The sequence below is a fragment of the Dermochelys coriacea genome, chromosome 6, assembly GCF_009764565.3.
Source record: "Dermochelys coriacea isolate rDerCor1 chromosome 6, rDerCor1.pri.v4, whole genome shotgun sequence".
NCBI lineage: Eukaryota > Metazoa > Chordata > Testudines > Dermochelyidae > Dermochelys > Dermochelys coriacea.
This window is the reverse complement of record NC_050073.1, coordinates 103,511,448-103,528,093: the sequence shown is the minus strand read 5'-3', so window position 1 is coordinate 103,528,093 and position 16,646 is coordinate 103,511,448. Positions and strand designations below refer to the sequence as shown.

The 16,646-nt window shown below is 38.6% G+C and overlaps 1 long non-coding RNA gene across 1 annotated transcript in view; it reads right to left on the bottom strand.

Annotated features, from left to right (window-relative positions):
- Window positions 1-379: 379 nt before the first annotated feature.
- Window positions 380-16,646, bottom strand: part of LOC122460655 — a 31,112-nt gene continuing 14,845 nt past the window's right edge. Inside the window, exons 2-3 of the long non-coding RNA XR_006282100.1 lie at window positions 9,395-9,467; window positions 380-1,712 (exon numbers count right to left, since the gene is read on the bottom strand). This is a non-coding gene — a long non-coding RNA (uncharacterized LOC122460655). The remainder of the gene's footprint in view (window positions 1,713-9,394; window positions 9,468-16,646) is intronic.

Here is a 16,646-nt window from a genome sequence, read left to right as displayed (position 1 = left end):
CCCCAAATGTAAAAACACCAGGGCTATAAATAATGGAAATGACTACATATTCAAAACTGATCAAAGAAAAGTAATCAATGGGGATCAGTGCTGCAGAATGTTATTAATTCAAACAACTTAGTAAAGTGGAGGCAGAACTGGAAGAGCGCAGTGTCTGAATAAGATAGTAGTGGGCATGCCAGTGCTGTGATGTAGGGAGGGACGGAGCTGTGAAGAACCTGGAAAGTCAAGATAAGGAGTTTAAAGCTGATGTGCAAGGAACTTGTAAAGGGTGAAGGACACAATATGGCTGAGGTGGCAGGAAAGGAAGATGAGTTAACTTGAGACTTAATATAATAAAGGAAGTGTTATTGGCATACATCACCCATACTTCACACAGTTTCTTCTGTATATTTTATTGATCTCCAGCAAGGAAAGCCAGTACATACACACCAGAGAACTATAGCTGATGCACACACTCTGTAAGGACAATGAAAAGATCTTACTAATGTGGAATTGCTGTAAACATAAAACCAAGCTAGTACATTGTTGTCAAACTAATCTGTTAAAGACAGATAATTCATTGTGGGTCATATGTAGCTCACTTAGGGCCAAAGTTTCAGCCCTGGGATACTTTATTTGCTTACTTTTGCAAGCACAATTGGTTGTAAGCTTATAATTGGGCGCACATCAATTTTGTGTACATAAAAATCAATTTCCATACACAAATCAGGCAGTTTGGTGTCAAAATATCCTGAATGCACATGCAAAGAAAATAGGTGTGAGGCTGCAGTATTGTTGGGGTAGTAATCAATTTTGGGCACAAAATTCAGCTTGCCAGATTGAAAACTGGCTCTCAAAATGTAGCCTGAAAAGTCTGTCTGACTGTACTATTCATAGACAAGCTTCGCTAGTTTCTCACATATAACATATGTATGTGTCCCCCTGCAGGGGCTGACTTTCGGCTAAACAATTCAATGCTAACACAAACTGGTCTGCTCTTAGAGGCAAGCTCTCTTTAAAAGAAATTTGCTTCGACATTTGTGTTGCATTGTCTTTTGTGAGAAAAAAATATTGAAAAGGATTGATGAGCCACAACCGTTGTCAATCATAAATGACATCATTTTTGTGTAATATTTAGAAGATTAGTAACATCTGCTTTTTTAAATATGGTTAGTAGCAACCCCTCCAGCCTACTTCAACCATATGGGATGCCTTGTATGCACAGCTAGGCACTGTATATAGCAAAATCTATGGTTAGAGAAGAAACATCCCTTTCAAATAATGGATTTTAAAAATAGGAATAACAAACTTTGCCCTCTTCCTAATTTGGTCAAAAAGAGCAAACTTAAAACCACACAGCTGAATGGAGATTGCTGTTAAAAGACACCATTACATTATTATTATTTATTGATGCATCTTTGTTCTGCAGAAAAATCCGTGTTGGATGATGAGGGCAGCCACGCGTAGTTAGTACAAAGAAAGCATTTTGATTTTAAATGCAGCCTCCTCTTGTTTCTTTCTTGGTGATTGGCAAACTCATTCTCAAACCATGAATAAAAAGCTTGGGTAGATGCTTCAGAAATACAGATTTCCCAGCCTATACAAATCCCAATCACCAGTTTCTGCTCTCAGTTCCAGGAGTGCAAATCCACAGGCACACTGTTAATCTCAGTAGACGTCCTCTGGGTTTACAGTGTTGGGGAGTTAAGCAGCAGAATCCAGTCCCAATGCTTTAAAAGAATAATGAAAATGAGCACTTGCATAATGAACATATCTCAGGTGTATATGTGTATATATAAAATATTAGCAGCCTTCCCTCATCACTTTAAGTGAGTTATGTTGTCCCCCCAAAACCCACCCCAGACTTTTAATAGCTCCTTGCCAGCCAGTGCTGTGGGTGTCTTCTCTGGGCTTCTGCTGTGGGGTGGCTGGGCCAGGAGTCCAAATTGCCACATCCCCTTTCCTCTCTGACAGGACTGGAAGCAGTACCAGCAGTCTGTGCCAGAGCTGAGCTCAGAACAATCCAGGTCCTGATCCCTGCCCCGAGACAGCCTTTAGTGAGACACAAACACCCGGCCTGCCCCCACACCCTACTTCTCAGGATAGGACTGGCCCACTATCTCCCTGCTCCCCTTCAGTATGAAACTGGTCAGCTCACCCCCCATAAGCAGCTGTGGCCTCACCAGAGAGGAAGAAGTGGGGATCCTGATACAACTTTGCCCTGAAAATGACATCCCTGACTACTGATTCAGGCAATTTGAAAAGAAAATAATAGAAGGATATGAATGCAGTTTCCTCTGGCTTGCTGAATATGGAGTCATTCCTTGTAGGTTATGTCTGCACTGTGAGCCAGGGGTTTGAGTCCCTTGTTCCTGTGCACATACATTGAGCTAGCACCAGTATAAACAGCAGTATAGACATAGGAGCATAAGTAGCCGCAGTGGAGGCATGGGTGAGTCGTGCCGAGTACACACCCACTGATTTCACTCAGGTTTGTACTTGGCATGACTCAGTCTCGCTGCTGCTACTGGTGCTACTGTGGCTACACTGCTATTTATATTCACGCTAGTGTGATGAGAGATAGGCCAAGTATTTGTACACAAACGGGAATCAAACCCCTCACTCACAGTATAGATGTAGCCCTAGCCTTTAATGCAGAACTACAGAATTTTTAAATAAGACCCAGAAGTTGTGACTTGGAGTTGTTTTCACTGGAGCTTCAGCTTTCACCTTAGGTATCTCTCCCCTTTACTTTAATCTTGTCTCTAAAGAGGTTACTGAAAATTGTTAGCATAGGTAATGAAATATGATTTTTTTTCCCAAGCTCATGTCTAAATCAGTCAGATTATATCACTCACATGGAGCAAAATATCCCAGAAATAGTCTTAAACTAGTATTAAATGTACAGTTAAATGCATCTAAATACAGTCTACACAGTATATCCCTAATTTCCTTTCTTATATTTTGTTGCTAGGGTGTGACCGAAGAGTCCGCTTCATTAGTACCTATTACAGTTTTGATAAATTAACAGCAATTATATCTGCTAAAAATGGGCATGTTTCCAAAACATCTGGTCAGAGCTGGTCATGACTAGCCCCTTCCTCTTCTCTGAGGAACAGTTGGGACTGATGCAGTTCCAAGCATTACAGTCCCCAAGGGAACGTTACTTTACCTAATGTACTGGCTGATGGCACGCTTCACTTCCACAACACCTGCTTACAGACTTCTAGCTGCCACTCAAACCCAAGCCAGCAGAGCATGGGAAATTGGGAACAGTGGGAAAAACAAACACAAAATAACTTGGGAGAAGATAAGCTTTTGTGAGCTACAGCTCACTTCATCGGCTGCTACTCTGAAACCTTGGGAGAAGATGACATGGTGAATGGGAATATGAGACACTAAAAAACATAGACTTATAGTGATGGAGGAAAGAATGAAGTGACCAGCATTTAAAGAGACTAAATGTAAGGAGATCTATTGTAAGTAGCCTATTAAAAAAATTAACAGTGTTTGTATTTATTTGGTTCTTTCTCTTTTAAGTGGGTTTCCAATCTAACATCAATCTTCCAGATTGTTCCCCTTTTTGTCTTCTTTCCCTAATCCACCTTTTCTCATTGACATCTTCTGTAAAATAGGCCAAACCCAAAGAATTGCTAGGTGAGTGTGGAGAGTTAGTTTCAAGTTCCGAAATTTTTTTCCTTTTCAGTTTTGTTTCCAAGGCAGATCTAAAAGCTGGAAAAAAAAATTTTTTTCCACGTTTCTGTTGCACAGGAGGATTAAATCCCATGAGAACGTTCCTTGTTTATACAAATGTAGCCCACGATGGAGGAAATATCATAAGAACACTGAAGTTTTAAGACACTTTCAGTAATGGTCGAAATCCCTAACTTCTCGTGACATTTCCTCCATTTTGGGCCGAAATCACACAAAAAAAGATTGCAAGCCTTTGGCACCATTGATTCCAAATCTGAAACCTAGCTCCATTTTAGCCTCAAATCCCTGTTCATAAGCCTTGATTTAAAATAATGCAAATTCTGAATCCATACACTACTTTTTTGCCCCATCTCTAACTGTCACATGCTATTGTATTGTAGCATCTAAGTAATATACTTTGTGAATTAATGGGCAGGGATTTCCTGAAGAGCAGTGCAACTTAGAATTTCTCCCTCAACTTTGAAAATCCCACAATATACACCTCCTTTGTCCCTCTCAAGTCAGACTGAAGTCTACTTGCAATTTCCTTAATCCAGGTCTTCTACACAGTCAGCAAAATATTTTTTGGCCATGTTACTGAACAAACTCTCCAAATATTTTGGATTTTTTTAAATGTAATTTTAAATGCTTTAGACACTAATTGCACAGTAATAGCAGTCACTGCTTAGCTGGACTGGCTTAAAAGCTTCAAACAAAATGCTGATTTGCAAATTAACATGCCTGGACAACCAATAGAGATGTCAATTTGAAAATAAATGACAAAGTATCATTCCTCCAAAGCAGGCATGGTTTGTGGAAATGTAATCAAATATTCTCACTCCGAAGGATTTGATACCTGGATTAATGTTTGATACATTACTGACCACACACTCACATACACACACACAGTCACCCTCATAGTTAACTTTTCAGTCATGCACTAGAAGATAAACCTGATATCAGTTTAATTCCTGGCTAAAAATGCCTTGATGTGCCAACTGCTTTGCCAGAAATATGGTTCTACTTACAGAAGGTGCTGTTAATCCTTATTTGCCAACTCAACAATAAAATCCAACAGGAGAATACATAGCTTAAACCTTTTTTATACACATAGTGAGACCATAACAAATTACACACACAATAGCCCATGTCAACCTTTTTATAAAAAGCCTGGCATAACACAACCAATTTACTATACAGAATGTGATCTTGTATGAAACATTAGAATTAGTGATGTCTATACTGTTCTGCAAAAGACACAAACCTCTCCAAACTGAGCAAGTTCATATCAACTGGATTAAACCTGAACGTCATGGGTTTGATCTGCACAAAGCTGAATATGCGATGTCATCAGGTTGTGGCAGAAGGTGATATTATTTGCATTGTGTTGTTATCTCATTGAAACATGACACATTGCATGACACATCAGGGGCTTTATGCTCCAGGAGTCCAACCCAAAGATGGAAAAGGTAAGGAGGGGAGGAAAAGTCCACCTACTTCCTCTCTCCAGGCAGTCTGTCCTCTTCTACCCACAAAAACTTTATCCTGAGACTCTAATGTGAAATCACTGGGCTCTCCTAGGATGGGTGGCTGCAGAACAGAAATTAAATTCTGAGCAAGGGAGCATTCCCTGTAATGCTAGCCATGTAGTTCCCAGCCTTCTTTCTTTACGGTGAGATCCATGTCTCCAGCCATATTTGCCATGTATTCACAATTCTTTTTAAAATAATTTCTTTTAGTTCTTCTTGGCCTGTGCATGAGCAGTTCATTGCAATTATTTCCACATTTGAAATACCTGCCATTTAGATCAGACACATAGGTCACAGGGTGTGTTTCTGTATCCTAATAGGATGTATATAATTCTCAGAATCAGGTTTCCTGTAGAGCTGGACAGAACATTTTGAAATGAAAGGGAGGGAGAGAAACTGACACCCTTAAGATCAAGTGCCTGGTGGCTGGGGCACCAGCCTGGAATGTGGGAGAATTAGAGTATGTCTACACTGAAATAAAAAACCATGGCACCAAGTCTCAGCACCTGGGTCAATTGACTTGTGGGGCTAAAAATTGCTGTGTAGATATTTGGGCTTGGGCTGGAGCTCAGGCACTGAGACCCACCCCCTTTCATGGGGTTTCAGAGCCCAAGCCTGAATGTCTACACTGCAATTTTTAGCCTGTGGGCCCGAGTCCGCTGACTCTGGCCAGCTACTACCATGCCATGGTCTTTTACTGCAGTGTAGACATACCCTAGGTTCATGTCCTTACTCTGGCCGATTCAGTGTGATCTGGAATGAAGAGCTCTTCTCTGAATCAGGCAGAGCAGGGACTGGTTCTCTCATATCCCAGGCCCATGCTCTACCCATCAGGGCAGACACAGACCTTCCTGAATCAAAAACCTCAGGTTTTGGTCCAAAAATGGACATTATGACACAATAACATGTTTTTTTGTTAAAATGTTTGAAATGTCTTGTTTTCATTCCAATCTAAAACAAAAACAGATTTTGAAACCTGAAGTTGCTGCATAATGGAATTGTTGTCCTCTGGTCAGGTATAGTTTCCAGGGCAACAAATGGCAATTAGGAATTCAAAATTCATATCCCACATGTATTCATCAGTATTGTTTCATAATTTGTCCTTTCTGCAGGCACGCCTGCCAGCAAACTGATTTACCATAGTATTCATGGAAAGTAGGCAACAAACGGGATGCAAACCAAAACTAAACAAATTTGTTTAATTATTTAAATCAACATTTGGTAGGAAAGATTTTGCTCTTTTACCCCAGCTTCATTCCGTCTGTCCTCTGAATTAGAGTGGAATGAAAAATAAATGTTGTGAAAAAGTTTGAAATACTGAAGTTGTTTTCATATCAGAAGATTCAAAATTGAGCCATATTTTATTTTATTTTTTTTTAAATGTTCAGGACATTTCTTAATCATCATCAATGCCATTACCAAAACCCAGTGTCCAGCAAACAAAACAAAAACGTATTAAACTGATAAAATGTTGATAACATTGATTCAAAAGTCACAAATAAGTGCTCAAAATGAAAAAAAATGAAAATGTTTTCACTTAAAAAAGGCCATTTTTAACCAAAAAAGCCCCAAACTTTTTATTTGAAAACTTTCAGCCAGTTCAACTCTTTTTTTTGAAACATGTTAATAAAATATAGAAATTTCTCAGTGTTAATGATCTTGCATAGTAGAAACCTAACTCTTTAAACTACCTGCAGTATATTAAGACCAGATCACACAGTAATTAAAATGCAGCTACTTCTGGGGTGGAATGGGATCTTGTTTAATATGCAAAAGAACCATTACACATGATTTTATGACAGGAAGTTAAAAACACTGTATTGTATTGAAAGGACTCTTTGGTGGGTGGGTAATTTCAGAAGGCTGATGACACTACTACTGCTGTTTGCACACCACAAAGATATTTCCATGATTAGTTGTGTGAATCTCAGTATGAATTCACTACAGCCATGCTCATAACTGTTACTTGCCATGAGCATTTGTACATATCTACTGTATTATTTCCTATTCTTGCTTTTCTTGTTAAGTGAATACCTTACTATACGGTTATTACTGATTATGGCCCCAATGCTGCAAATGATTATGCTCGTGTTATGCGTGTGAATAATCATGCTGAAGTCAAGGGGAGTACAAAGTATATATAACTAAGCATATACATAAGTGTTTAAAAGATCAGGGAGCATAATATGAAGCATAGTCAAATATACAAGAGGTCCAACAAGGCCAAGATGATAGGGCTATAAGAACCTACATATATATGTAAGTACTGAATACTACTTAGAGTTTTAAATTGGCTTCATAGCTATTCCATACATGGCAGGTTTAATTACATGACATTCCTTTTTCCTTGTCTTCCAACTAGAGTGTTACAGTAATACCTGTTGCAGGGAGATGTGGTTAACATTGTGTGGGCCCCATGGCATTTTTTTTAAGAGAATCCCTAATCCCTGCTTAATTTTATGAACTGTCAAAATGATTCTAAACATCTCTTCGGTTTGCATTTTCACCTCAGGACAGGAGTCCAGAGGTACAGATTTGTTGTACAACAGTGGACTTTAGGCAATTTTCATCTTTTAATGCCTGCAGCGTCTGAGGTTGAATTTGTAATAATCACCAGATTATCTCTAAAGGATCTTTCTGTTGTACTTGCAAATGGTTCTGCAGGAAAATGCAAAAGATATAGTGGGAAAATAATTGATTAGAGGCAGGAGATCATTTTGTCACATAATCCCAGATGGAAAAGAAAACAAATGCTGATTTTTTTTTAATGACAGGTGAAAGATAGTGTAGGAAATACCAATTATTGAGATAGTTGCTATTCCAGCTAAGTCAGATGTTGATCTCAAGCCCCTGGTTAGATATTAGGGTGTATTTGAAAAAAGTACGAAAAAAGTGAAGCTGTGATTCAAATCTTACTTAGTGCTCAGGGCCAGATGCTCATCTGGTGTAAATCAGTATAGTGGCAATGAAGTCAATAGAGCTACATTGATTTATACTATGGATCTGGCTTTGAAAAAGGGCTATGTATTGCAATTATTGGCCAGATTCTGATCCTCTTTTCACCCTAAGTCGCAATTTATTTCATGATTGGTCCTACTTTCTTCATTGGGACCAGAAATGGAATAAAGTGCTACTCATGGTGAGTAAGGGGAACAGAATCTGGCCATGTGTCTGTGAATTTCATATAACATTTGTATGAAGGAAAGGCATGCAGTGGGACTGATCTGAATTTGTGTGCACCTGTTTTACACCAGTATAAGTGAAGTGACTTACACCTGTATTAATGAGACTGGCATCAGGCATGGTGTGTGTGTTCATTATTACAGTTCACTGAATATTTTATTTTTGCAAATAAATGAACCCACTTTCATTTGCACAGCCAGGACTTGATCCTCATCCTGGTCACCAGTAAATCCAGAGGAGTTCCAACAAAGTCAGTGGAGTTACTCCGGATCTACACCAATATTACTGACCAGAATCAGGTAGCTGGAGTGCAGCAGATCATTATTTAATAATGAGGCATTGATTCAGATGTTCACTCTATCCTTATGCTAAGAAAATCCATGCCTATCCTGGTCTTGAAAAATGCTCAGAAGGGGTGGAAGTATTTTTTGGTCTGATGGTTAAATGAGACAGAGTGGTGGAAGGATGAAGCACTATATCTCTTTAAATCTCCACAGATAGCCGCTCCTGTCCAGCTAAAAGGTACAAATGTCAGAAAGTGGGGAAGTTTCAACCCTTTGTACGTTGTTGCTGAAGTCTGAAATATCACTTTCACTTCTAAACAGTTAGTGAAATTAAAATGAAAGTCAAAAAGCAAAACAGGATATTGAATTTATGTTCCTATTGTTTTTTGAGGAAGGGGTAGAAAATGGGGATTTTGGGGAAGACATATGCACAAAATATATATCTGTATCTAGATATATAGAGACATTAGGTAGTCATCAATTATTGATGGTGCATTGAAAGTATAAGACTGAGGTAGAGAGTTCCATTCGTTTGTTTTCTTTGGCCAATGCCTTAAGTAGAATAACTTATGAGAAGTGTTAGCATTCATCCCTTATACTTTTTTTGCTAACAGGTTAGCACTCGACCAATTCACATATCCAAGGCTCTATCTATTATTAATCAAAGGAGTTAAAAAGTCAATCCAATCTAGTTATATACAGTAGTTCTTGTGGTTTTCAAACCTTTAAATAATTAATGATGTCATCACTTTCCCAGTGGATGTCAGGCTATAGAATGTCTGGAATCAGAATCCCACTGGGAAAAAAAAGCAACATAGTCAAAAAAGTAGTAATTTCTTTTTATTAACAGCAACTCCAGCCTATTGTATCATCACTACCAGTCTCTAGAGAGATCATTTCAGAATATAAAAGAGAAGTTTCTTGTATAAAAGTCCTTATCGGATCAAACAACCCTGGCAAATCTATATCTATAAGTATATCTAGCTAGCTAGGTGTGCATGCTAGTGAGCATCTATATTTAATACATTTATCTCTAGATCTCTATCCATTTATCTGTGTACAACTGTCTATAATGTATCATATTCAAATTTTTCATAATCTTCAAAGATCCCTTTAGCGAATCATAAATAATTATAGTTTCTTCCCCCAGAAATAGTTACCAGCATGGCTGAGATGGGCATTCGATACAACTCCCCATTTTTCAGTAATTATTTGCTTTATTTTCGTTGAGGCTATAATTTCCCATGACTGATCATCTCAACCTTAGACTGATTTTTTTTAAATGTTTGAACAAAATCCAACCAGACATTTTGATTGGAGAGTATTTTGGAAGGTGCAGGTGGAGTGAGAGGGGCAAAATCTTTCTTATGAGCTTTGTAAAAATATGTTTTTGTTTTTAAAATATTTAAAATGTTTATTTTTTTTCAAAGTCATCCATGAAGAGGAGTCACTTTAAATTTAAAAGTATGATAAGATATAATGACATTATTTTAAGTGACAGAACATCATATTAATATACCAGCTCTGCAAGTGAAGGACATGATTTTCCATACTGAGTAAGGTACTCTGATATCATTAACTTAACACCTAAGACTTTTTGGATTTTATCTCAGTCTAGATAAGCACTTCTTTCCCATTTATCACAAAAATTAAAGGAGCCCATTGTATCTGACCGGCCTCTGTAGTGGTCCCCAATGTCTACATATTCAAGTTTTTTGTCCTATGTTGCAACTCTGTGCATAAGGTCCTTCCTATCAGCTAAACTTGCCCATCCCACTGCAGCCCCAAATCCCCAAGCATTTCACTTACGACAAGCCCAACTTTAGAAACCCACACGCTCATTGACAAAGCCATAGATGCCCTTTCAACTAGTAATCTACCCAACCTTTGTGCACTTCAACATGTAGTTGGAGTGCCAACTTGCCAGCATTCAGCTGGAGTTTCAGTATTACACATTGTTGTATCTTAGAACACTCAGCCTTAAATGTAGTTGAGGAAAGAGGTTTTCTGTATCTATAAGGAAATGCTGTTTATGTCATTGGGACTGAGGGCTGGAAGGTTTGGTAGCTGAGTGGCGATGGCCTTTCACTTGGGTGTTAGTGTGAGCACTTTTTTCCTTTGAAAACAACAACAAAGAAACTAAATGAAAGATACAATAGTATTGCAAGAAAAAATGTGAAGAATTTAAGCACACAAATGTCAGGAAATTCCCTCAGTGGCATTGCACATGTTGAATTAAATTCTGTTGTGAGCTACATTGGTGTAAATCCACAGTAATATCACTTCACCCACTTTGATGCAGTCACTCTTGATTTACTCTAGTGTAACTGACAGCATTTGACCCATGGACTACACATATATATTAAATCATGCATGTAGCAGTCTAAATAATAACTGAAAAATAATGCAATACATATATCATGCTGTATGTGCAGTGCATCAAGTTAATGTGGAAACTAGCTTTTGAAAGCCTTGACTCTTGTGTTTGCATTCTCAAATTTAAAAGTGTGTTAACAAAGATTTTGGTGTTTAACATGTTTGCGTGCTTTTTAGATGACATGTTCCTCCAGAAACCATGATACTTTTTTTCTTAGATCATAATGAAAGTGTATAAAAAGAAAGATCCGTTGTAGAAATACACAAACCATTAAACTGACCCATTAGCACTGCTGAGCTGACACAAAGCCCCCACCTTTCATGAGCATTTCCATCCAACTTCTGTGCCTTTTCACAAAGATAAGAAACAATTCTGCTCACTCTGCTCCCTAACTGGTAGGTTCCACCAGAAGCACTAGAAACTTCCACAGCAACCAGCAGAGCTGGCTCAGGGTGGAGGTGCCTATGACAAACCTGTTTGAAGAATGTAGCAGTGGCTTACTCCATTGGTGCTCCCACTCGTATTGTGTCTGTTCCAGGAACAATGCCTCCATAAGCTCCTGCTAAAGACACAAGGTCAGATTCTGACATTGTGGGTTCTGGCTATTGGCTGCTACCAGAAATTCTCCTGGTGGTTGTGGGCAATGAAGCTAGAGCAGCTAATTTTCCCCAGGGACTGGGCTGGTCCCTGGACAGCCCCAGAGTACAGAATCTCACTCCCAAAGGTGGTGTAAATCCACCTTTGCTTTACTCTCTCTGTTTCTACGCCATGAACAGCCATATCAGATGTGACACAAAATTGATGGAAAGCAAGTGCATGTGTTTTTTGTTGCTCTGGAATACTCAGAACCATTCATCCTGATTCTTCTTAACTAGAGTAATTTAACCAATGCAGTGTTCTGCATTGTATTAGAATAATACGTTGCATTTCTATAGCACCTTCACTCTGAAGAATTCAAACATGCATGACATGTATATATCCATCAATTGTTATTGGCTTCTGGTAGACAGACATATTGCAAAAGAACAACAAAAGTGACCATTACCCTTTAAAAATTTATTATTTATAAATAATCCAAATACACCTTATTTATAAACAAAATCAAGGGGGAAAAAGGAAGTTATCAGCAAATCAATATTTTGGACAGTTCACAAGGTCTAGCAGCTTGCGGGCAGAACAATAAGCAATTTGTTGAGGAAGAGACAATAAAGACATTCTTTGTAGCTAGCTGGCTGGCATGGAGAGCTACCCATTGTGTTGCTGACTGGGAGATCTGGGATTAGGGAGTAACTCAGGTTCCCAGGCTTAGCACCAATGGAAATGTGAGTTTATATATTTAGTCTTTGAACAGAAGAAGAGGTCACAGTTCAGTACCATTTGAGAGCTGATCTACTGAACAGCACTAGTACTGACTCCAGAGGATAGATGTTTGTCTGCCCATCTGGTCAAAGGTGAACTGCCCTAATAATGCCTCCAGCAAGGTAGAAAAGATAAAAAGCTTGTAAAGCAAAGCAGAATTGGGGGGAAGTGCACTCTTTCAAGTGATAGCATAGACTGTAGTGAAAAAGATGAAGAACAATCATAATAAAATGGTACTTCCTGAAAGCAGCACAGTGGACTAGAATCAAGCAATGCAAAGTGCTCCCAATATACAAACCACCCCCATTTTTAAAATGTATTTGTTCCTATAAAGCTATAGAATCATATCAAATCTACTGCATTCACTTCAATCAGAAACACAAAAGAAGAGAGAGAAAGAGAGATGTTTTTTACTGCAATTTCCAAACCTTTCAGAAAATTCAGAAACTTTAGACTACTCCATTAGAAGAAGAGTAGGATAAAAGTCAGTGTATTACACAGTTATCAATCAAAAGCTCAGGACTCCTGGTTCAGGGAAATAACAGGGCCTTTGAATTAATGTTACACTAGAAATCTGGTGGAATGACCAGAAGTTGTTATAGTCTGATAGCCATTTTGTATTTTATCTGAAATGAATTGGTGGTCTTTTTGGAGAAGCGATCTCTGTGAACACAACCCCCCTGGAGATCACAAAAGACATCATAATTATCATGACAAGAGCTCATCAAAATATTTTCACAAAAATATTCAACAACATTTTTGTGAACATTTTTCTCCGCTCTCCAACCAGCTTTCATGTTGACACCTTTTCTGGCATTCTCAGAAGAAAGGTTAATGATTTCCTGGGTGTGATGACCTGCTCTCCCCAGTGAACAGCTGACATATATACACATATATATTTGGTGACTCTTTATCTGGTACCTTTGTGGCCACCATCCAATATGCACTCCTTGTCTCTCTGAGACATAGAGTTAAAAGCTTTTAGTCTTTTGTCCCCAGGAACTAGAAACCTGGAGCTACAATCTAGCATGTGGTAACTATTATGAAGCATCACTTCAGGAAGCAGCAATCAAATGTCTAAATAACTTAGTAGCACATATCAGGCTTAGTCTTAGAGGCAGTGAAAATAAAGTATCATATTTATGATGCAAAGAACATATAGTATATGATCTAACATGGAACTGGAAGCATTAAAGAAATCATGAGTGATGACATCACCAGCTGTGATACCACCAGAGGAGATGGAGCCTCTGGGAGGGGTTGGAGAATGGATCTTGAGAGAGGAAGATCTGGGAATTCTGACGGAACCAGAAATCAGATGGTCAGACTAGACTTGCCTGCAGAAGAGAGCTAACTTAGGCAGGGTTAGTAGAACTAACATGGAGGAGAAAAAATGAACAGGCTGAAGAGATCTCAGCTTGGTGTTCCGAGCCCTGGATCTTCCCCCTAAGTACATTTTATACACACACAAATGGTTCCTCTTACCCTATATAAGTCAGCCTTGAGCTTCTTAATTATTTATGAAAAAATACTTTACAGACACATATATTACATACACATACTTATCACCTGCCAGGGATGGTCCAGATAATACTTAGTCCTGCCACGAGTGCAGGGGACTGGACTAGATGACCTCATGAGGTCCCTTCCAGTCCTATGATTTTATTATCATGTCATGATCTGCGTCTGTTATCACAAACCCTTGCTGCTGATTTACCAGGATGGCTGTGGGAGTCCCTCATTTTTTCTGAGGAATCTCTCCACTCCAAAGCCTGGATTTGTTATTTAAATAACAAATTTATTTCTGTGTGAAGCTTCCAGGGTGTGGAACACCAAGCTGAGCTCTCTTCAGCCTCTTCAAGTTTCCTCCTCAGAGTTCTACTAACCCTGCATCAGTTAGCCTTCTTCTCTAGGCAAGTCTAGTTAGACCTTTTGCCTGACCCTCTGTCTTCCAATTCCCCATCACTGCCTTGTCACAATTCCCAGATCATCTTATCTCAAGATCCAATCTCCAACCGTCTCCTTAATCCTCCCCCTCTTCCTTGGCTCTGTCCTTTCTAGTGATATCACAGCTGGTGATGTCACCAGCCTCAGCCGTTCCTTCACACTGGGCCTGGAGAATGAATTATGCTGGTAGGACTCTCCATGTTAGGACTGAGTTGCATTAATGGGACACTATATTAGTAGCAGGTATCTCTTCTCTTTGCTCCATTGCAGCTTCAATAGTTTAAGTCAGTGCTAGATGAATGGTACTAAAATTGTGTTATAAATATTCACACATATTTAAAAATTAAATACCTATGGTTCTGTTTCCACAAGAACTCTAGATCCCTTTTTGTTCACTTGTTGCAAATATTGATGTGATTGAGTTTTACCAGTGTTAAAACTCTTTGGAAATGAATTTTTAAGCTACTATGTGTGATTGTAGATTTTAAAGGAAGAAGCATGAAAGGTAAACACCAGAAATCATTATACCATGTGACCAACCACTACACAGCTCGACTCCCCAAGTAAACAGTCTGTGATCTATCTTTAGAGTAAAACAAACAAAAACAAAAATTTGCAACCCCTCCTTTGCATAATTGCATAATGGAACAACAAATATGTCTAAGATGTCTGCAATCTGCTTGTGAAGTTCAATGAGGAGAAAAAGAGTCTAAATTCATCTACCTCTGTGAGATGTAAGGTGAGTCAGGTAAGCAGAATTGGTGAATTGTTTGCTGAAAACATTCAGTCCCACTCTACCTGTTCTGTGTATAAACAGAGAATCTTAGAGCTGTTGGTTAAGCACTTTTCACAAGCAATTGATATATTTAAAGTTAAAAAAGCCAACATCACAAAATTGCATGAGGACTTTATATCCACTCAAGCCTTTAATTTTACATTAATCTCTGGGGGTTTTGTGTGGGGGGGGGGCATATTTTTTCCAGTCAGACAAAAGTAATATTTATTTCTAAAGTATGAAAACAGTGTAGTTGGGCTGGAAGGTTATAACTTATGTTATGAAACTTCAAACTCATTGTTCTGTGATTCCAGTTCAAGATGGGCTGATACAGCATTACTTGTGGCACCTTAGATACTAAAAAATTTATTAGAGCATAAGCTTTCATGGGCTACAGCTCACTTCATCGGATGGTAGAATGGAACATATAGTAAGAAGATATAGATATAAATAGATATAGATATAGATATATACATACAGAAAAAGTGGAAATTGCCATACAAACTGTAAGAGGCTAATTAATTAAGATGAGCTATTATGAGCAGGAGAAAAAAACTTTTGTAGTGATAATCAAGATGACCCATTTAGTTGACAAGACGGTGTGAGGATACTTAACATGGAGAAATAGATTCAATATGGGTAATGACCCAGCCACTCCCAGTCTCTAGTCAAACCCAAGTTAATGGTATCTAGTTTGCATATTAATTCAAGCTCAGCAGTTTCTCCCTGGAGTCTGTTTTTGAAGCTTTTCTGTTGCACTATTGCCACCCTTAAGTTTTTTACTGAGTGACCAGAGCGGTTGAAGTGTTCTTCTTCCGGTTTTTGAAAGTTATGATTTGATTATCCTGACATCAGGAATCATAACATTCAAAAACCGGTAGGAGAACACTTCAGCCGCTCTGGTCACTCAGTAAAAGACTTAAGGGTGGCAATAGTGCAACAGAAAAGCTTCAAAAACAGACTCCAAGGAGAAACTGCTGAGCTTGAATTAATATGCAAACTAGATACCATTAACTTGGGTTTGAATAGAGACTGGGAGTGGCTGGGTCATTACCCATATTGAATCTAGTTCCCTATGTTAAGTATCCTCACACCATCTTGTCAACTGTCTAAATGGGCCATCTTGATTATCACTACAAAAGTTTTTTTCTCCTGATCATAATAGCTCATCTTAATTAAATAGCTTCTTACAGTTTGTATGGCAACTTCCACCTTCTCTGCATGTATATATATATCTTCTTACTATATGTTCCATTCTATGCATCCAATGAAGTGGGCTGTAGCCCAAGAAAGCTTATGCTCTAATAAATTTGTTAATCTCTAAGGTGCCACAAGTACTCCTGTTCTTTTTGCGGATACAGACTAACACAGCTGTTACTCTGAAACCTGACACAGCATTGGGTTTTTTTCACTTCTCTTGCTTTTGTTGCTTAATCAGGCCCCATGTCCTCTGCTGAAGATGAAGCAAACACATCAGAAGGGGGCCACCAGGCCTCCCCTGAGCAGACAAAACTGGT